Source organism: Leptidea sinapis, chromosome 43, assembly GCF_905404315.1.
Source record: "Leptidea sinapis chromosome 43, ilLepSina1.1, whole genome shotgun sequence".
Lineage (NCBI taxonomy): Eukaryota > Metazoa > Arthropoda > Insecta > Lepidoptera > Pieridae > Leptidea > Leptidea sinapis.
In genome coordinates, this window is record NC_066307.1 from 4,038,421 (window position 1) to 4,061,828 (window position 23,408).

General features: G+C 35.5%; 1 long non-coding RNA gene across 1 annotated transcript; it reads left to right on the forward strand.

The window, feature by feature from the left end:
* Positions 1-8,114: 8,114 nt before the first annotated feature.
* Positions 8,115-15,134, forward strand: LOC126977100 (uncharacterized). The gene is made up of 7 exons (XR_007732146.1): positions 8,115-8,245; positions 8,526-8,661; positions 8,957-9,150; positions 10,348-10,481; positions 11,970-12,084; positions 13,678-13,784; positions 15,022-15,134. It is a non-coding gene; the product is annotated as an uncharacterized LOC126977100 (long non-coding RNA).
* Positions 15,135-23,408: the final 8,274 nt, after the last annotated feature.

A 23,408-nucleotide genomic window follows, 5' to 3' on the forward strand; every position in this document is an offset into this window, starting at 1 on the left:
AAACAAGTTTTTACTATAAAGAATTATTGCTTTGGATTGTAAATTTTTGTGTTCACCGGCAGGTGTTTTGTCAGTGTTAAACCTCCTTGTGTGTTCACCAGCAGGTGTTTTGTCAGTTCGAATGACACTATTATGGCTGTTTGATTTGCACAAACTCGTTGCATTCTAAGCCTATGTACTTCATTGTCACTCTCAAACTTATGACTTATCAGTCTACATAAAAATAATCTGATAGATAGTTAACAACTGTTGTTAATCTATTGTTATCATTGTTAGCTAAAATTACGTTTATTTTTTACCCGACAAAGTTAGAAAGATATAAAAATTTTTAATAGTTTCATAATAATTCATTTTAAGCTATTCTTTTTAATTTGATTTCTGAACGATGGGGGATACATACACACATCAAAGGAATTACAAAATTGTTGTTTTTATTTAATTCTGAGTATTTTCATATTTATTCATATAATTCCCTTTAAACCTTCCCTGGACTTCCACAAATAATTCAAGACCAAAATTAGCCAAATCGGTTCAGCGGGTCTCGAGTTTTAGCGAGACTAACGAACAGCAATTTATTTTTATATATATAGACTTATCCATTCTTCCCAAAGGGAATAAGCATTACTGGGGATGTATTCTATGAAGCTCGTACATGTGCAATCTGCAATCAGCTTTGGTCAATCTCTCATCCCCATTGTTTCTGCACAACACACAGCCTCATACTGAGCAATAGTTGGTACATAAGCTACAAGAGCTGGCGTTGCAAACCCTCCGACACATGCTTTACTGACCTGACATTGCGCCAACAGATTTTTACTTCCAATAATGAGTACAAAATGCCTTTGAATAAATTTATCTCTTTTATATGTACAACCGGGGAGCACTATATTGACCAATCATCAAAATAACAGTTCAAGTCTTATATAACTACAGATATATTTGTTACTTGCGATTTGCAATAAATAACTTTCAAACAAACAAGTGCAAAATAAGTAGCCAGTATGAAATTACTAATATTATTATTCAGAACACGATTCGTTTTAAATTAATTAAAGTACAATGTATGTTTTAGTAAAATTGTCAAGTTTAATGATAAATTGTTAGAAGCAGTCGTAAACCGTTGCCACTGCCCAGCCATAAAATCATCGATATATTATTCCAGCGGACATTAAATTTATTATCAACAGTAAAAGGAAACGAGCGGCATATAATTACTGTCATTATGATTAATGGATATAAATTGGATAATACTGAAAGAATAACATAGACAGGAATGGATATTACAAATTTGTCTCTCAATAAATTGTAATCCCTCGCTCACTTGTCGGTCCATTTGTAACGTACATGGGGCACACTTGAGCACACAAGTTTTGCACTTCTAGCTAATCGGAACTATTTGAATATCGAATGTTATATTTTTTGAATCGTTGCAACCTTCGGATCGGAGATCAGATTTTTTTACATGACGAATTTCGTGAAGGGCGGTCTTCAACTGCCGTCAACATAAATAATGTGGCTACTGTAAAGCGGCTTACTGAAGAGTACCCGCGAATTACCTATTAGACAATTTGAGTACTATTGAGAATTGGTATGAGCTAAATTCAGAAAATTTTACACGAAGAATTGAAAGTTCGGAAACTTTGTTGTCGTTGGATCCCTCATGAACTGACAGCGGAGCAGCTCGCGTGAATAGGTGCTGAAAGATACTAATGAAGATGAATGAAGTACGACCACGGACATTCTAATGCTGTTATTAATATGACATTGTCATAGGCCATCAAAAGTTGGTAAACGTCGGTAAAAAAATTATCGTATTTTTTTCTCTGCTACGGGTCCCATCTGCCCAATTCCACTACAAAAGAGTGTGAATGCCAAGTGGTATTCTACCACTTGTTTACTTCCGTAAAAGTACAACTCGTCACCCATCATGCACGTAGCCCCGATCTAGCATCCTGTGATCTCTGTATTGTCCCCAAAATCAAAGATTTGATTAGAGGTTTCACATTTACCAATTCCGAAGAGACAGTGATAGCGTTCAATCAGCACGTAGAAAACATGCCTCCAGATCTGTGGTCCTCCCGTTTTAACAAATGGTTCGATCGCATGAAAAAATTTTTAAAATGTGAAAGAGAGTATTTTGAAAAGCAATAAACATAATATTCTGGTTATAACATGTTGTTTTTTTAAGTTACGCAAAACTGTGTGACCTGTTATAATGAACAACTAGACTCACGCTCAAAAATGATGTCTGTTAGGCAGAGTTTTCATTCAGTTGTGTTTCGACCACCCTTTGAATACAACGCCACACAATCACAAAGTGTTCAGTGAAAAACGAACCAAATAACATAATATCTAAAATTAAAAGAGAGTGTCGTATTTCAGGTAAGTGTCCCTTTTAATTTAACAAAATTATGTAACTAATCCAACGTTGTTAATAATTCTGCTAAAAAAATACATCGCCGACGAAATTTGCGAAAGAGACGTCCGTCTATTTCGCACCATAATCAATGAGCTTCTTATGATCGTATAATATAGACTTTAAACATTACTGATATGAAATAAAGTGTTAATTTTAATGCATGTGATGTAACGTTAATGTTATCTGCATAAGTTAATGTACACGTGTATACAACGGACGTCTTCTCATGTTGGATTGTCAAGTTCTGTTAGTATCTACTTATAGCGTCATCCAAAGAATTAATGCAACAAACAGGCTCTCACAATGAGGTCAAATTAAAATTTAGCAGTTTGCATTACAAAAACATGTTGAAAATAGTACATGATTTTAACCAGTAAATAAAATTTAGGTAATGTAGGTAGTATAATTGGTATCTTGGAAAAGCCTGTATATTGTAATTTTATTGATTTTCTTACTCAAAACACTGCAAAACGCCTTTATACAACTTCCACTTAAACCTAGAAATATTTTGCGTTGCATTGCATATATAGCACTACGAGAATACGAAGGTAATGGATAACATTGAAGGTGATTTTATCAAGAATAGTAAATAGCCATATGCGGATAAGGCAATATCACAAATTGTTAACTTTTAACTTTCTGAAGGAAATGCCACCATATTGTTATTGGTTACAGTTGACATTCACACGCTTACAATTACAAGGCGGTTTTTTTATGGAATAGGAGAACAAACGAGCGTACGAGTCACCTGGTGTTAAGTGATCACCGCCGCCTACATTCTTTTGCAACACCAGAGGAATCACAAGAGCGTTGCCGGCCTTTAAGGAAGGTGTACGCGCTTTTTTTGAAGGTATCCAAGTCGTATCGTCCCGGAAACACCGTAAAAAGAAGCTCATTCCACAGTTTGTAGTACGAGGAAAAAAGCTCATTGAAAACCGCACTGTGGAGGACCGCCACACATCCAAATGGTGGGGATGATATCCTAACTTGTGGCGTGATTATACAATTGCACTTTCATCAAATAATTTATTATAATTACATTCAAAGTAAATGTCAAAACAATTAAAAAGTAAATAACAATTAAATTAATATACTTCTAAAAAAAGCTACAATAAGGACTAATGACACATATTATTTAGAAAAAAGAGTTATTAATGATATTGTTATTCACGTAACCAAACAGCCTCATCACTTGTCAAATAAATCTCTTTAAGCCCGCTCCCTAAAGTATTTTGGAAGGTATATTTATCCTAACAAATGGACTTTAATTATGAAAATGTCTAGTTTTATACTCCGTCTATGTATTCTTCTGTGTGTGTTATACCTAATAATCATCAAATTAATATTATTTTAACGTTTTTTATAACAAGTATCTTTCTACTCGTATTTGCTGTTAACACAAGGGTTACGGTGTATTTATAACTCATGTGAACTTACTTTCATAGATGCTATTACTAAAGAGGTTGCAGTTTCATGGAGCGCGGAGACTTGGTGATCCAAATCACAGGTGTAACATCTGTATTATATAAAACTAATATGCATTAATAAGTTCACAATATGCAACAAACGTTGAAGTAATGATCTCTATTTTATATTAATGGTAAACGAACTGGGAATCAATATCAACAGCGAATACATCACTCACCTTCGATTCGCAGACGATATCGTAATCATGGCAGAGACCATGGTAGACTATAGCCATATACTCGATATCCTTAGTGCAGCTTCCCAAGGAGTATGTCTCAAAATGAATATGGACAAGATGAAGATCATGTCAAATGTCCATGTCGCACCTACTTCCGTAACAATTGAAAACTGTACTCTCGCAATTATTGACGAGGTCTACCTCGGACAAACATACCTGTTAGGTAGGTCCAATTTCGGGATAGACATAGCTCTTGATTCCAACTCGGATGGGCAGCGTTCGGGAAGCTCTTAAAAATCTTCTGTTCTTTCTTTTCTACTGAAGAAGAAGGTTTTCAACCAGTGTGTGATGCCAGTGATGACTTACGGTACGCTGACGTGGTTGCTGACTATGGGTCTGATGAGAAAGCTCATACCTCGGAGGGGAATGGAAAGAGTAATGCTCGGAGTTTCCCTGCGAGATCGAATCAGAAATGAAGAGAGCCGTAGGAGAACCAAAGTAACCGACATAGCCCAAATGAATGCGAAACTGACGAGGTGGGTAGGACACATAGCTCGACAGATGACGCACAGGCTGGTGGGGCAGAAAAGTCCTCGAATGGTGATCACGTACCGGAAGACGCAGTGTTGGTAGGCCCCCCACAAGATGGACCGACGATCTGGTCAAGATCGCCGGAATACGTTGGATGAGAGCAGCGCAGGATCGATGGTCGTGAGGGTAAATAGGAAATCTTTGGGGCAGGCCTTTGTCCAGTAGTGGACGTCTTCCGTCTGATGATGATGAATGTGACATGACACACTGTGCACTTAATATAGTGTGACCGAGACAGAACGTGGTGGCAACCACACCACACTGTCTTCTTCTGATTTTGACCCAACCATCTTGATTCTGAAGTTATTAAAAATAACATACTCATGTAATACCTAAATTAAATAGGTCTCAAATAATTAAAATTTCTATATATTACTTACTCAGACCTCATTTTAAGTATATGTCATGAACTATCGATGTTCACTCATTCCATATTAGGAAGCAGTTATTTATATTATGGCGTGCACAAGATGCAAAGTAAAATATGAATTTCTAACTAAAATGTAATGTATTCACTAAGTAATGTGATAGAATAGGAAGCAAAGTTGGACGTTTAAGCAGAAAGGACTCAAACTCTATTTTTATTTTGAATCCAAAAGCCTATCCTATAACCTCTTTGATGATACAGATGGTACTGGCTGTCTGCCCACCTGCTACTCCTCGCGTGCTCCATCATGGTAGTGTGGGTGACCATCAACAGATACCTGGACGACCCCACCTTCATCACCCACGTGGCCGCTCCACAGACCTGGGCCACCTTCCCGGCCGTCGTGCTCTGTCCAGCCGTACAATTCCCTGAACAAAAGATGGATCGCTTTGTTGCTGAAGTGTAAGTAAAGTAACCTTATTTTGTGTATTTATTTTAATGCAGTATCTCGCAGCTAAATGATCTCAAATTTAACGAGATCATACACATATACATACATACATATTATATTCTCATTTATATATTAAGATTATTATTTTTAACATCAAAATCTTAATCTTAATACTGTTAATGTTATATATTTTGTAATACAAAAGGCCATGTACAAAGGCGAATTAGTTTAGACCTGGTACATGGCTAATATTTATATGGGCTTATGGATTGTGTTGATGAAGGAGATACCTTCATATACCTTGTGGGTGTTATAAAGATCTCTGTGTTAATATCGTTGTTAATACAGGTTGTATCCGCCGAAAATGAACTCGTCACACATACGTGGTATTTTGAAGCAACTCGCAGCCTTCTTCTCATCAGATGTTAGCTTTAACACGTCTGATCTAGATACACTACAAAATTTTCTAAGTCATAATAAATTGGATATTGAATCAGCTGGATTGAGACTAACCGAGTCGTGTGAAGACACTCTAACAAAGTATAACTCAATATTATTTTATTGTAGCTATATGTTACTAGATGTTAAGTGTTATCTTATGATAATTCATGTTGTTATAAAAACTCAAGAAATATTATCTGTGGCCATGCAAACATAATCCACACCGTTTTTGACAAATTATTCATATAATTTATAAACTTAAGTAGCACATAAAGAGACTGCTGCATCTTTGCTTTCCGTTTGTATGCATGAAATAAACCTTTCTATGTGACAGTGGTGTGACAGTTTAATCATTAAAAGACTTTCTGCTTTTTTTGTCACAGTTTATTAAATTAATATGGCGCTTGTTCATCACGAATTCCTAAAACTAGTTTTCCATATTATCATGAGATTATTATCTCTCCACATACTTCGTTCCTACGAATGACATTCTATTATATAAAAGACTTTAGTAATAATAGGGGTTAAAAATGAAATTGCCGTTTTATTGTAATAGCTTCGAATTGGCATTAAATCTTCATGGTTTGAGAATATTGAGAGAAAATTTTTTCACATGGCAACGTGCAACATTTGGCTATCGACTTTCAGATGTTTTTTATTCAGCTTAGTCAAGAAAAATGGATACTTCGAAAATCTTTTAATGCGTTTGGAGAGGGGACTGCTAATGAACGCATCGTAGGATTTTGGTTTAAACACTTTCGTGATGGAAAATTTTATTTGAAGAACGAACCACGTGGAAGACCGCCCTCAAAGGTGAATAACAATGAATTAAAAGAGGTGGTGGAAGCCGATCCGATACAAACTACCCAGGAAATAGCGGCATGGTTTAACTTTAACGTTTCCTTACCAACAATAAAATAAGTAAATATGAAAAAAGGGGGGGCCTCATGATATGGCTGATCTGCAGAAAGAAACGCGTATTGAAACTTTTGTTACCTTGTTGAATCGATACAGAATTGAAGGAGTATTGAATAGAATTGTAACATGCTATGAAAAGTGGATTTTTTACGATAACCTATAACCAAAAATGTATACTGTGCTGAACTCATGAATCGATCTTCACCATTATTGCTCCATGATAACGCGAGAAACCGTTTTCACTCTACAGGGACTGCAATTAGAAAGACCTTGCTCCAACGGACTACCATTTTTTTCGTGATTTGGACAATTTTCTACGTGATAAAAATTTGTCTTCTCGGGAAATTTCCATTCTTAAATCTCTACCTTCTATAATTAAGAAAAAAAATTAATTTGAAAAGTGTGATACTTACTTCTGCAGGCCAGTGTAGTATTTTGAACATTCTCCGCGCCTCTGGGCCCCACGGGCCAAGTGTCTCAACACCAAACGGCTCAAAGATGTATGACTCACTGAGGCCAACATATTTGCGACACTTGCTGTCTTCGGCAGTCTAAGCAGCAGCCCCAGCACCAACTGACGTAACTTGGACATGAGAAGGAGCCAGAGTGTCGACGCAAGGTTGCAACGTTTCCAAACAAATAAAATTCGAAATTCAAATAGTTCCAATTAGTTATTCTAAATTATCATTATAATGTCTAAATTAATTTTTATTAATAATAATTAATTTTTATTAAAAATCTTTATTAATAATAAGCGTCGACACTCTGGCTCCTTCTCATGTCCGAGTTACGTCAGTTGGTGCTGGGGCTGCTGCTTCGACTGCCGAAGACAACAAGCATCGCAAATATGTTGGTCTCAGTGAGTCATACATCTTTGTGCCGTTTGGTCTCGAGACACTTGGCCCGTGGGCCCAGAGGCGCGGAGAATGTTCAAAATACTATCTTCGCGCCTCAATAAGGCTACTGGAAACCTAAGCGCTGGCAGCTATTTCGGTCAACGGATCAGCCTTGCTATCCAACGCGGTAATGCTGCCAGTATTCTTGGTACGCTTCCACGTAATAATAGTTTTAATTTTATGTAGTCGTAGTATTGTAAATATAGTTATAAGATTTGTTTTGTTTGAATAATAAATATTATCATTACAATAACTATAATAATTAACCTATGAGGGAGGCCTCAATCCTAGCTTACCTATTTACATAACTTAGCACCGATTAATACTCTGACTGTTAATTGTGTCTTGAGACTAGAGACAAATATATCTTATAGATGTGACAATACTTACAATCTATATTTATTTTCCGCTTGAGATGCCGTTGGAGGGGGAAATATGTGAACTGTACCGCTTTGTTTCAAATGGAACTCACGAGAATTGGATTTTGTTGTATTTTTAACGGACGATCCCTCAGAAGGTTTGTTCAAGTTCAGTATATCATACATATTATTATTATGACAATACAAAATCAACTCCTAGCAGGAAGTTGTAAGTAGCATCCGTGTCTCCTGCACCAGTATGCTGAGTTACTTGTTGTGGAAATTATTTTAGTATGTTCTTCTGTAATTAACTTCAGCAGTGGTCCAACGTTTTTACTATATTTTTGTATATCATAAGGAATTTGGCAATTTTAATTAATCAAGTTATAAATAGATGTATCTTAAATTGTATGACTCTCATGTGTGAACTTTTTACAGAGAAATAAAGGAGAATCGCCAATCTCAAAGAGCTGTTGAAAAAGTGCACATGAATCATATAGGATCCAGCAAAGGACTAATATTTGCTGTCGCTGATAATAACCCAACCACATCCGTTGATTTGTCGTATAAATGGGTAAACTATTCACTTTTCACGTACGAGTGTATTACCCACATAATTATTCATTTAGTTGCCGTGATAATAATAGTACTATCTCATGGTCATAAAATCTATAAATCCTGTAATTATGTACGGGTAATTGGTGATCACCGCCGCTTAAACTATTTTCTAAATTACGAACCTTACTGTGGACGAACTACACATGTATAGTTTATGAAAATAGTGTTCATTTTGTGGCAATTGGATTCTAGAATTCAGCTGCAAGAATTATAATAATTTAATTTAACGGGACATTTAAACTTTTTTACAGTTTTCGCTCTCTAATGGCAACCACTACGTAGATATGGCTTCAAACGGTAGCCCTATATCACCAGGTATCGAGATATGGAATGGATACACAGCCGGCATTATACAGATCAGCGACTCTGTTAAAGATCTCAGCGATGATATACGCGGGTGTCGACTTTCCAGCCAAAGACTTCCATTGTTTCCAGAGTATCAACGGTTTGATGAACATAATATTTATTTATAAATGTTTGTTTATAAATCTTTGGGGCAAAACACTGGGGACCTGCAAAAAACCAATTCTGTGATGGTATTTTGTGTTGTTTCCTAAAAAGAAAATATTAATCTGTTTGGTTACTAAATGTAGAAGCAATAGAATGGCGAACATCGGTCGTAGAGTTGGAGGTGTCTCACTGTTTCACCATCATTGCACGTTCGGTACACTAGACATATTCTATTTTTGCTTCACTTGATTTGAGGAAGCTGTAGTGAATTACACCATGAAGTGACTACCAAACAGTTGACCATCATAACTTTTACGTCAGTGGACATTGTTGTGGCGTTCGATTTCTTACAAATATAGCATAGAATCCACTTTTCATCATAATTCGCCTCATTCCTGCATTAATTATCTGCTTGTTCAACATGATAAGGCAGTCTTCAACGCGTGCTTCTCTCTGAAGGTCAGTTAAATTCTGTAAAATATGTTCTAGGTTAGTTTTAGTTATAATTTTTGTTTTTTCTTATTCTTATTTTTGTAGCAATGTAATGTTTCATGTGTGTGTCAAATAAAAGATATTATTATTATTATTATTAAATCATCGCGTACATATTTTTTAAATTATTTCATTTTACCGAGCCTAGTGGCTCAGTACGCAATATTTTGGTGACGATATCACGAGAATCTCAAAGGGTCTCTTTGGGAAAATTTCCAAATGTGCTGTTTTACCTTATAAAAAAATCGCAGACACAGAAAAAATATATTAGTAGCTATTTTTTCTTAAAATAAATAAAATTTTGTATATAATCAAAATATCGTACATAATTTTAAAAATTACTCATTATAGATCCACATACTGAAAATTTATTGAATTAGGCGTTACTTTGCCGAAATCCATAATTATACAAATGATTTAAGTCTTCTTTAGTGTTAATTCCGCCAATATTTGTTTTTAAAAACAATTCGACACGTGTCTCGTCAAAATCTGGCACGAAAGAGACAACACGTCCTGAGGTTGCCTCGTGTAGAGGCGAAACACGTGTCGAATTGTTCTTAAAAACAAATATTGGCGGAATTAACACTAAAGAAGACTTAAATCATTTGTACGATCCACATACTTCAAAGATGTTATAATTTGGTTGGATGGTCCCTCCCCACATAACAAAACTATACCTTTATGTATTAATATATTACAGAGACTATTGCTTATTAGAGTGTGAGATAAGACTGGTGATCGACAAATGCAAGTGTGTCCAGATCACTCACCCCCAGATCCCAGGTGTTCCGCACTGCACCGCTCACCAGCTGACATGTGCCAGGCGAGCTGTTGGTATGAAATACTTTTTCAAAGTCATTTCACGTTTGACATTTCAAATGGTTTTTGTTGTGGTTTCAAATTTTTTTTCTCAGTGTAGTAAGGCAATAATTCTCCCAAAGATTCTTCTGTGTTCAAGGTAATAACCTTTACAATAAGGTAAACAAAGTGCTGTCAATTTACCACCTCAACAGAACTAAATGCAAGCGTATCTTGACAGAGTGGTTACAGAAATTGGACTATACCTCTACTAAAAACCTTCTACACTAATAGTAACTGAGAGTAGAGTACGCACACACACAGACACACACACACACACACATAACACACGCACACATTATATTACAAGTAATTTACAAATTTAAAGTCAAATTTAAAGCTACTAGTACAGATATATATTATTTTAATCAATGTGATCCTTATATCTGGGGGTGAGGTCCTGGTGATCTGTAATACAGGGTCAACCTACTTCAGACACCAGCTCCTCACAAAATACTATCTGTTAAAAAATGTAACACTACTGTACTGTTTTAGCTTTAAGATCTTTGTGAGGAGAAAATAAATAGATACTTATTATTATTATTATTAATAATAATATCTTAAATTAATTACAATGGTATTTATATTATTGTAGTTTTATATATTATATTTTGAAACTGATAAAAATCGGCCTTAGCCCAAAATTGAAATGGTGTATTCCAATTTTATGACATGTTTGATAAAAACACACACGACTAGAAACAGAAATGTTTAAAGCAGCTGTGTATATTATTGATATATTTGTAAATTGTACTCTGATGAAATTTTTAGATGATATTGTTAAATTATAAAGTTTTTCACAAATTTTCATGAAAAAACAAAGAGAAGCAGTGCTTAGTTGATAAATTTTCTCGTAGATATAAAAGTAATTATTAAAAATGATAAATATTTTTGCAATATTTAAATAATTGTTTTAATTTCTTTCTCGTCCATAAGACTTAATATCGATATTGGGTATTGCATAGTCTAGTCGTTTTGTCCATTGTCTAGGCATTATATAGAATACCCAATAATACACATTGCCTGTAACATATTATATTATTGTTATACTAGCTGACCCAGCAAACGTTGTATTGCCGCTATTAAAATCGCGATACAAAAGTAACTGTTGATCGTAGATGGGTGAAAATTTTGAAGTTGTATGTATTTTTTAATGCTGACTCATAAAAAAAAAAAAAAAAAAAAAAAAAAAAACGTGTGGACCACCCTTAACATTTAGGGGGATGAAAAATAGATGCTGTCCGTTTCTCAGACCTACCCAATATGCACTCAAAATTTCATGAGAATCGGTCAAGCCGTTTCGGAGGAGTTCAAAGTTTAACACGACAATTTTATATATTAGATTAACAAGTCCTAACATCGTTGTCTTATAATATTGTTGAACCTGGACAACTGAGGCTATAATACTATTAGATAGAGCTGAAGTTATTTATATATAATTAATAAACGAAACATTCTTTTCAGTGTCATTTGGTTTCGACGAATGTAAGTGTCCGAGCAATTGTGAGGTGGACACGAGTATCGTTACCCATTTTTCCTATAAACTGGATCAGAACTCGCCGACATTCGATTCTTTCTAGTATGTATATTGAAACTCGTATAATATTTATTGTCTATTACAGTTTATAATAATTTTTGACCATGAAATTACTAAGGGACTAAAGGATGACAAGTCGACCTTACGGACAACTGTATATCAACTCATTTTTAAACATAATATAATCATGGGCCCAAATTTAAAATTACATAATTATGTAGACAAAGCTGATAAATAGTAAGTATACAAATAATAACAAACAGCCATTGGAAACCAGCCTAGCGAGACACTCTACGATAAAAGCGATTCAATCGATTGTATGAAACGTGCAGTCATTGACAGATACAAGATTGTAAATAAGACGTGTGGCACTCGGGGACTGCCGCGGTAAAGCTATTGCATAACATTTTTTGTCAACTTATGCAATTATAATTATTTATTTATTTTATTTATGCAGTATTTTTTTTTGATAAAATTTATTTAAAAAAAATCAAACGGGAAGTGAGTAAAATTTTACTTGCAAGATTTGATTACAAACAGACAACGGGACAGGTGAAACTAAATAAAAATGCTTGTCATAATATTAAAAAATTAAAAAAATGTGATAACAAAAATAAAGAATTTAAAAAAAATCAAGGCGTACCCCAGGCTCGAACCTGAGACCTTCTGCACAAAAAGCATACGTGTAACCGCTGTTCCACGGCAACTGAAATGCCCGTGGCGAAATATCTAAATAGATCTAGTAGGGGGTGCTAGGTTATTTTCGTTACGGGATTTCTGGATTCGGTCTCCACACTCAAGGCCCGCGATAGAAGCTATGCAATAGCTTAAAAACGGAGATAGCTGACACCCACTACGCTTCAAGAAACTGTTCGGTTTCAAACTTACACAGATTACACTTCGTCGCCAATAGCCATACTGTAATAACTACTATTTCAAACTTAACTCAAGTCTCTGCACGTTTCATACTAAACTAAATTTCACAAACGGCAGTCCTGCCTCTTATTATGTAGGGCTTACATCCTCTTTGTTGGTAACTTAGAGGATATTGCATTGAATATTGTCATTTTGGGTACACGGACAAGTAAAAAAATAAGGACTTGTGTCACCTCACATAACAGTGAAGCACCAAAACAAGCCGGTTAACGTGTAAATACATAGCCCCACGCACACACTTACACTACTACAAGCCGATCGGCCGCCATTATGAGATTTGCCATCGTCTGTGACAGATCAGTTTGCGTTGCAATAAAATATATTAAAAATTTCGTTGTGCGTTGTGAAAAAGTGTAAAAACAATACTACAAAAGTATTTATGGCCATATATGATATTTAAGGGAAAAAAATTGTGTAACGGGTATCCTCCGTAACCGCACACACACTAGCGTAAAGGTGCTTCACTTGCTAATATCATGGCGCGAAGTCCTTCTTTTTTTACTCGTCCGTGTTTGGGTACTGAAATGTACAAGATTAATATTTTTTCTGAGGCAACATTTGAAAATCTATACTAAAATTTGTGAAATATCTTTAAAAACATGTTTGATATTCCGATTACACCTTTGAACTAGAGCTGTTGGAGCAACTGATGTGAAACTATCTAGATCTAGTGTTTATCATGTTTAAATATTTTTGCAGTCATCATCTAAATGTGTCCAGGATCAGCATAATTCGTATTTATGTGAAGAACTACAACAGAATGATAACAAAACGTAAATCATACTTCACAAGTTTTAATTTATTTGGTAAGGTTCCGTTGTTATTTGTTATATTAAAACTTAAATGGTTTTATAATGCCACACCTAACTATACAAGGTTATTGATAATTCGACGTATTCCAGTTAGGAGGGGATAGGGGTAAGCCCCATATCCATTATTTATATATTATACCTCAAAAATCCATATTTGAGTTATTTTGAAATACCAATAACCCTGTATATATGTGACCAAACTATGGTATGAGCTTCCTACGATGAAATAAGTAGGCCATTTCCATTCCTTCCTCACCCGACGAACATGTTCCATGCCAATAAGGTATCCAACGGACTACGCTGTCATCCTGCACAACAGTCCGTCAGGCTGACACCAGTCGGTGTCTCATGAATCGCATTATTAGACTAGTAATAGTTATGACTAGTAATAGTAATATTATAACTATGATTGTGAGTTATAAAATGTCCACATTGCAATGAAAATCATAATATTATTATGTATCTTTCACAAAAGTATTTAGTAAGTACACAATATTATAGTTGTATGTGGTACCGCGATACGGAACTCTTCTTGTATGAATCTAACTTGTGTTTGACCGGGTTTTTATACTACATTCGCTGACATGAATAGGCTATGTTTTACAGTTCATTGATCATTACTCCAGACAAAACTGATATTCATTTCGTTAATCCCTTCTAATATTATAAATGTGAATGTAAGTTTGTTCGTTACGCTTTCACGCCTAAGCTACTTATCCGATAGGTATTGATCAAATTTTATACAGAGATAGATTAGAGCTTGGAAAATGGACATAACCTTTAATTGTGAAAAAAATAAATGGAGGGGTTGAAATAGAAGATGGAATTGTGTATGGAAATTCGTCATTTTCGGAGATAAAACTATGAAACTTTGTATTTAGGAATTGATAAGAAGTAATTTATAAACATTTGTTCGAGCATTTTTGAAACTTTGACCTACATGGGGTTGAAATAGGATCTTTAAGTTTGTAGTTTCTATTAAAGAGACTGTCCGCAATGACAAGTGATATCATATACATCATAGAAGATCGCCGCCAGAAAAGAGCAGTTTGTGTGTGTATTATTTGCAAAGTATCTTAAATAATGAAACTGCTACTCAAAGTAACTATTCCACGCGGGGGAAGTCGCGAGTAAAAGCTAGTAACTTAATATTCATCAATCATTTATATTTGATAAGTTATGTATCGATACGATTACTTTTTAATAAATCCTTAAAACATGTCTGTTCCAGCCCAGCTGGGGGGTGTCTTCAACGTATTCTTTGGTGTCAGCGTGCTCAGTCTTCTGGAACTCTTGATGGTCGCTTGGAGAACTCTTTACGAGTGGGCCATGTTCAGATAGTTTATAAATTAAAAGAAAATATTTTAGTTGATTATTCTGTGGAAAACTAGATATAAGATTCTGTGAATCCACACTACATATTGTCCGTTTATTCGACGTTTCATAAGATCGGCAACAATCTTGTGATTCCTCTGATGTTACGAGAGAGTATGATCAGGTGGATCACGATCATTTTTTATTATATTACTAGCTGACCCGACAAACGTATTGCCATATAATATAATAAAAAATATTTGCAATAATTTTTTTTTTGGATATAAAACGATCTATTCTCAGATCAACAGAACATACACAAAAAATTTCATCATCCCTCGTGGCCTATCATGGATACGTTGCATCAGTTCTACTCTATGGACTACTAATATGGGGTAGTGGGTTATACGTTCAGCGAGTTTTTGTTGACCAAAAAAAAGCTTACGTGCAGTAGGTAGTAGGCCCTGGCACTCTTGCAAAACGCTATTTAAGAAACATAATCTGGACATACACAATTTGTAATGTTTTTAAAGTGATAACCCTCACTTCTAGGATTAATGCCTCAAGACTAAGTCATCGTCCTGCACAGGGTAGGAGCCTCGAAAATTCAAGTTTTAAGAGTTTGCTGCCAATACTCAGCTGAACAGAGATGTAAGCAATACTCCACGTGTAGGACCTGCGTCGTATAAAGCGCAAAAAGGTGCTGCCTGCTTGCCAATTGATGAGTTTCATCAATCTCTTCTTGAAATTGTAGCAGATGCAGGAGTAGATTGCATAGAAATATCAAGGATAACACTTAGAAAACCAAAACCACAGAACCCTAAATGGAAAAAATTAATCGATATTTACGTAAAACACTGTTTCAAGCTTTATGGTGAATATTTTCGTTTGTGATGTGGGCTCTCAATATCACAGCGTTTTTGCAATTGCCATGTTCATGTTAACAAGCGAGAATCAATTCATACAAGTACTGCTTCCAATTTGCCCACATACAACAATAGCGGCTCGAATCATCGACGATCAAGTCTCTCTCACCTCATCTCACACATCTCCAATCGGTTTGACTCTTTTGAGTTGGGTAGAGATGTAAAGTGTCTCTACATCTTCTAAAACGCAGAGCATGGCGAATACGTAATATGTTTGGAGGAATTATTCGGGTTAATGCCAGCAGTAAAATTCAGATGGGCTACTTACCCGCCTTTCCCTTCTGACATAAAATAATCTACTGTTCTTTTAGCGAAAGCGCTAGAAAAAAACCACGAAATTCAATTAGAGTTGATAATTCCTAAAAATATTCTAAAAGGTATAGTCCCAGTATGTCTATAAAATGTACAACAAACAAGCGCAGATCGTCTTCTAGCGATAGTAATGGCATTTCAATTTATCGACGAATATTCGATTACCGTCACGTATCAAACGAATTACATTTTTGCTAAATCACGGCGAGCCAATCATTGGAAGCGAGACGCGGCCTTATCATTGCCTTGCTCTGATATTGCTGCTAACTTTAAATCGCAATGGCTATGAAGTGGGTACCATATTTAATCTTGACTTGATTGATTTTGAATTTGTTAAAAATTCATGGATTCTAATTCGGGGCAGGACTTAAACTATAAAAAGGTAGCATTTACTACTACTGACTAGTTCTTGGTATCAAAATTATTTCAGACTTTGGAAAATACATACAAACAAACATAATAAAGGGCCATAACAGATTTTAAACTCATTATTTTTACAAAATTTTTCAATTCTATTTCTGAAGCCATTTTTTTGAATAGGTACGATAAAGGCTTCCTTCTTCACTTCATTCGAGAATTTTCACTGAAATTTATTTCCACTCCATCACTCCCTCCATCTTTACATACGTCTAATGTTTTTAATATCTTGTATACTTCTTCTTCAGATACATTTAAAAATCATCAGATTCTGGTAAGAGTGGGAGATTGTGTCTTGCAGCTGGACTTTGAGATACTTTAAAAAATAATCTTCTCTTATATCTCATGTATATCTAGGCTAATTGGATTAGGATATCTCAAAATATTGTTTTACATTGATTTTTTTATATGCGTCCATAAATGCTTAGGATAATTTTAGACATTATAATTTAATTGAGGAAGAAACATAAGCTTTCTCAAAATAAAATGATTCTCATTTTTATTAATCTTTACCTACGCTTTATTTACTCTCTGTGAAATCAGACGTCGGCTTCTTCCAGGAAAAGTTGACACTGTCATTTTCTTGTCCAGCCTTCAAGTTTTCTTATATTTTGACTGCAATAAAGAGTAATTTATTAGTAGTACCTATAATACCATATTTAATTTCAATAAAGCCGTTTCTGTATTTCTTATTAAATACTTATTGCTATATCATAAATAACATTCGCAAAAGGGATAATGTTATAAAAACAAGAGACCCAGAAACCGTGAAGGGAACCAAAATGAAAGGAAACAAAATATAAAACTCATGCAAAAATTATACACTAACAATCCGCATCATAAATCCGCGCCCTCCATATTGTTTTGCCTCGTTCTATTTTCCTTATTGAAATAAAATATTTGTTCTTTACGCACAGTTAGAGCCGGGCGAGGGCGGGTGCGGTCGCGGGCGCGGGCGGCAGGGTATCACCGGCTTCCTTTCTATTATTGTTTCCTTGGGAGACCGCATTTAGTGTTTTGCCAAATTTCTTTGATGTTTGTCCTCTGTTGTACTTAACATTTTATTATAAATAGGTTCAGGGACATATTTGTATATATAATATATTTCAGCTAGGCGGTATGGAGAACACATGAACATAAGAAAATATTAATTTTAGTCAAAGTTTAGCGCTTTGTTTTATTACTAGCTCTTACCCGACCTTCGTTCGCGTTAATATCTTTACATAACTGTAAAATATCAATGAAATTAAAACAAAAAATAAATTTATAAATTTTTAATCTGACCAAGATCAAAGGCATTTCAGAATTATAAATTTCTATTTGTGTCTATTTGTTTTAAAAACTTGCATACTTAATAAAATTGCCTGATTTTATAAATAGAAGTAGATATATGGAAAAGTACTAGTGATATGTGTTTTTATAGGATATTCTCAGAATTACGACGAAAAATAAAATGTGATATTAGCTCTGCGTACTGCTCTGCTCTGCGTACCAAAACAGTTCTGGTCATTTGTTAACGCTTTGCGGAGTAAAGGTGATGTGGAGATTAAAGTCACACGAGCCGGTAAGGAGTATCAGGGAGTCATTAGTGCAAATGCGTTTGCAGAGCATTTCAGTTCAGTATTTGTAGATCAGGAGCCGCGCTTAGACTGGCAGAGTACCAATGCCAATTCGTACTCCCATGCAAGGCACGTGAATATACAATGCTTCTCGGAGTCTCACGTCCGTACTTCTATCAAAAAGCTTAAGGCTGCTTCTTCGCCAGGACCTGATGGAATACCAGCATATGTAATTCGTGGTTGCGTTGATATTTTGATTAAACCAATCACTTATATTTTTAATTTGGTTTTACAGACAGGTAACTATCCCTCAGTATGGAAGAAATCTCGAGTTACTCCTATTCTCAAAACGGTATCCAAGACTGCGGAGGAAAACTATCGGCCAATAGCAATCCTTTCAGCTTTAGCTAAATCTTTCGAGAGTGCCAGCTCAAACCTTCTCCACCTTGTGGATCTTGTATCATGGGAATCAGAGCAAGGCAATCAAGTGGACGTCATCTACCTAGACTTCCAAAAGGCGTTCGATCGGGTTGATAACGACGTAATGATTCACAAATTGGGGATGATGGGTTTCTCGCCAAAACTGTTAAAGCTTTTTGCAAGTTACCTATCTCAAAGAGAACAATTTGTTAAATATGGTGAGTTTATATCAAATCCTTATAGAACGCGTTCTGGAATTAGTCAGGGGTCTAATTTGGGACCTTTGCTCTTTATCCTATTGATAAATGATCTCCCAGAAGTCATACAGGATTCTGAGGTTTTACTGTTTGCTGATGATCTAAAGTTGGTCAAGGCAGTAAAGAGCTCACAGGACTCCTTATCTCTACAAAACGACTTAGATCGGGTTTACAAGTGGAGTGTTGATAATAAGCTGTTTTTTATACTGTCGAAATGTGAATTCAAGTCATTCTCACGCTCCTCCTTCGTGCAACAGTTCAATTGTTTAATTAGTGATGTGCCAGTGATGCGAGTACAGGAAGTACGAGATCTTGGGGTTGTATTCGATCCTAAACTCACGTTTCATGCACATGTATAGACTATTGTTGAGGCTGCTTACCGACGGCTTGGATTTGTTCTACGTAATGCATCTCATTTGACGAACCAAGCACTTCGTATCCTTTATTTGGCGCTAGTCCGTAGTATTCTTGAGTGCAACTCAGTTGTTTGGAACCCACATGAGAGCAAATATACTTTAATGATCGAACAAGTCCAAAAACAATTCCTTAGATATTTGTATAAGAGGCAATATGGATACTATCCATTTATGTACCCAACACTCTTTTTACAAGGACATCTGAGCTTTGATTCACTGCAGTTACGTAGGTACGTAGCTCTTACTAAGTTTGTTCTCAAAATAATTCGGGGCAGAGTGGACTGCATATACTTATTACAACGTTTGTTGCGTTTCTTTGTATCGACCTCGTACGTACGCGTGCGGCGACACGCACTATTAGCGCAGCCACCTGCACGCACTGAAGCACCACAGTGTGATCTATTTGCCAGCTCGATGGAATGTTTGGTCAAAGAATGTAAGAAAAGATTTGAGAGTTTGATGCCTGTAACCTCTATAAAATAAGATAACTAGTTTATAATTTTTATTGTTCGTTTTTTCTTTAGTATAATATCTTTGTAACGCTTTAGATTTAATCTGTAATTTTACATTGTATCTTTGAATAAATAGATATCTAGCCTCTTTTTTATTAAGGTATTGGGATGCTAGATTACGTTTTATTCATGATTATGAATACAAAAATAAACAATGAAACATGGGAATTAAAAAAAATACTAAATCAAAAATTCATGCACTTTCTTATACAGCAAGAACTAGATCATACTTTCTCAACCTTATTTTGCTCACCGCCCACTTTGAAAATAAGTTTTTTTATTTTACTTTAGTACGTGATTAGCGCGTATTTTTTTGCCTTTTTAGACTATATTTTTTAATCAACCCACACCCATCTGCGCCATCTCAATGCCCCCTAATTTTCTCTGGGTCTTCTACTTCTAGTCTCAAACACCCACAAGGGGGCGTTATCGCCCACGTTGAGAACCTATGATCTAGATCTAGTGCCACCAAAGGTCACGTATCTTCTGACGAACGAAATGTGTCTTTAAAGCTCTCAAAATAATTACTTAACATAACGTTAATTCTGATGATAATCTTACTAACTTTCTGTACATTATTACGGCCGACGGAAAGTGTCTAGCAGAATTGACGACTTATTATCTAAAATATATGATAGAATCAGCTTTGAGAGTTTACGAGAGATAAGTTTTGTTTATATGTACCTTCATTAGACATGCGATTATACTAACACTATTTAAAATCAAAGCTTAAAAAAGTGTGTGCTTGTAATCTTTAGGAATAATTAACAGATACAAATATGTATTCGTAAAGATTACACGCACACATTTTTTTTTATTAAGCGCTAATAGTTTATGAAATACAATTAAAAAAAACAATAACAATAGCTGGTTCTATATTTATATTATTTAATTGCGAAAATAAGTTGTAGTATGTAGTAGATGGTGCTCAATTCGTGATTAAGAAATGTTCATCTAAATTTCCAAACCAGTTATCATGTCGCATGATCGAGTAAACGCGTCAGGCGATCATATAGACAGATGTTTTGTCCGTGTGTGTCCTGTGTCCTTCTCTGTACCCTGGACAATATGACGTGTTCTAAAATCCATGATGATCGGCTTCTCTATGGAAGCGGTTAAAGCAAACCATAAACCATGGTGCGTTCATTCGCATCCTCTCCCAACCTGCCCCCAACACAAAGTTGACAATGCGATCTGTTTCTCGTGCGTTTGTTCCACGCCGGAACTATTAATAAAAAATAATTCAAATTTTCAATGTATCCATCTTTACGTTGAATCAGAATCAGAATGAAAGAGCAATTGAATGTCAAACAGAACAATATTTTAAGTTTTATTTTGTATCTTTTAGAAGGTTCTAGCCGTCATAAAAAAAAGATTCACTCTAAAGTAGCACAAAGGAAATCGTATCTCCAAAAACGGCAAAACGGCAATTTCAAATATATAGTTATAAATACATATCCCAATTATTATCTCGATAGTAATTAGTTATATACAAATATTGTGTTTACATTATGTATGACGGAATATGTTCGCATAATTATCGGGTGTGGATAATTAACACCAACCTCTAATATAATTGGGGAAGCCTCAAATTACTGTCGATAACATGTGCTGTGTATCTCTCAGCTCTGTAATATCAATTTTATTGGAAAAGTAATAATATATTGAATGATGAGATAAGTATAATAGATAGAATCGTTCTAAGCCTTTTTAATAATGTGAAACAATTCAGTAGAGTAATAGAAGTCTGTGGGGGGCACGATCGTTTGGCATTGCGTAAAAACCGATTCATTGTGTTTGGACTGATTCCTGCCGCTGAATTGCACCACACACTAATAGTCAATACCAACCTCATCACCTGGATCTGTGACGTTCCCCAACAATCTGGCTGTCAGTGATCGCTTGATTTATTGCCATCAGCTGGTCAAATCGCCTGTTTTTTCTTCTTTTCTATAAAATAACTAGCTGACCCACCACCGTTGTATTGCAGATATTAAAATCGCGATACAAAAGTAACTGTTGACCGTAGATGGGTGAAAATTTGAAGTTGTATGTATTTTTTAATGTACATAATCAAACAAATTTAAAAAAAAATATCAAAAAAAATAAAAATTAAAATTTCGTGTGGACCACCCTTAATATTTAGGGGGATGTTGTCCGATTCTCAGACCTACCCGATATGCACTCAAAATTTCATGAGAATCGGTCAAGCCGTTTCGGAGGAGTTCAATGTTTAACAGCATAACACGAGAATTTTATATATTTTTATATATATTTTATATATGGGCCCCCTTTCTATCTTTTACTAACTTAAAAGTGGTAAATAGTAGTACTCGTATCGAAGTAGATTCGTAATAGTAGTCCTTGTTCATATACAAATTCTCTTTCAGTCGCCTCACCACGCACACCCACACCACCGTCGTTCGATATATAGGCATGTCAGTGGTATGTCTATATGTGTATAACTAAATATAATAAAACTACTAGAACGTAGGTAAAGTTTAGCAACAAGAATTTTACCAAGGGGCGGCTCCTTTGCACAGGATGCCGACTATGCGCTAGTTAAAATACTTGGCAAACGAGACTTAACATCTTATGTCTCATGGAGACGAGCGCAATTGTGGTGCCGATCAGAATTTTTGGCATTTTCTAGATTCCTGAGCGGTACTACATTGTAATGGACATACGCCCTGCCCATTTACCATCACTACGCAATTACCATCAGATGAACGTCTTACTCGTCTCGACCCTTTTTGTCATAAAAAAAAAGAATAATGAAAAGCAGCCCTTTCAGTAGTTTAGTATAAGCTTTTAAATGTTCCATTTCCGGGACTTAAAAAAAGAACTATGCTGATACCGCGTCCCTGTAGGTATGACACTTACGTTACCCTACGTCGTCATACGACATCAGCAAAACAGTCAGATAGGAAGCGTGTATTTTTGACGTATTATTTCTTAGTTTATTCCTCGCCTTGCCATCTCTTATCCATTCGGTCCCTAGTGTTGTGTCCAGCTAAGCCAGCTTAACCATAAGAAGCCTATCATATAAGTTTGTCCGTTCACTGCTAAAAAATCTCCCTTTATCGTATCCCCTCGGTTCGAGATCACTCCTCTGTATCTCGGTATGCTCGGCGTCGATATATCGAGCAACGTCCAGTTCTGTGATCACTTGGAAGAGAAAGCCAAATTGGCCCTTAAAAAGTTTGGCTTACTCAGTAAGGTGAGACAGTACTTCACTACAAGCCACAACCTTCAACTATTATAAGGCGCAAATTCGAGCGATGAGCGTGCGCAACTGTAGCGGGGTATGTTCTGAAGAGATGTTCGACAAAATCTCACTATCTGGATGTGCGGCGTTCATACGCATTAGTAACAAGGATTTTTTTCAATTTCAATCAAACTGTGGATTGAACCTTTTTGTGCGATGTATCAGGCATTTGACATCGGTACCTCCTAAAACCACACGTTGAAAACTTATTTAAGAA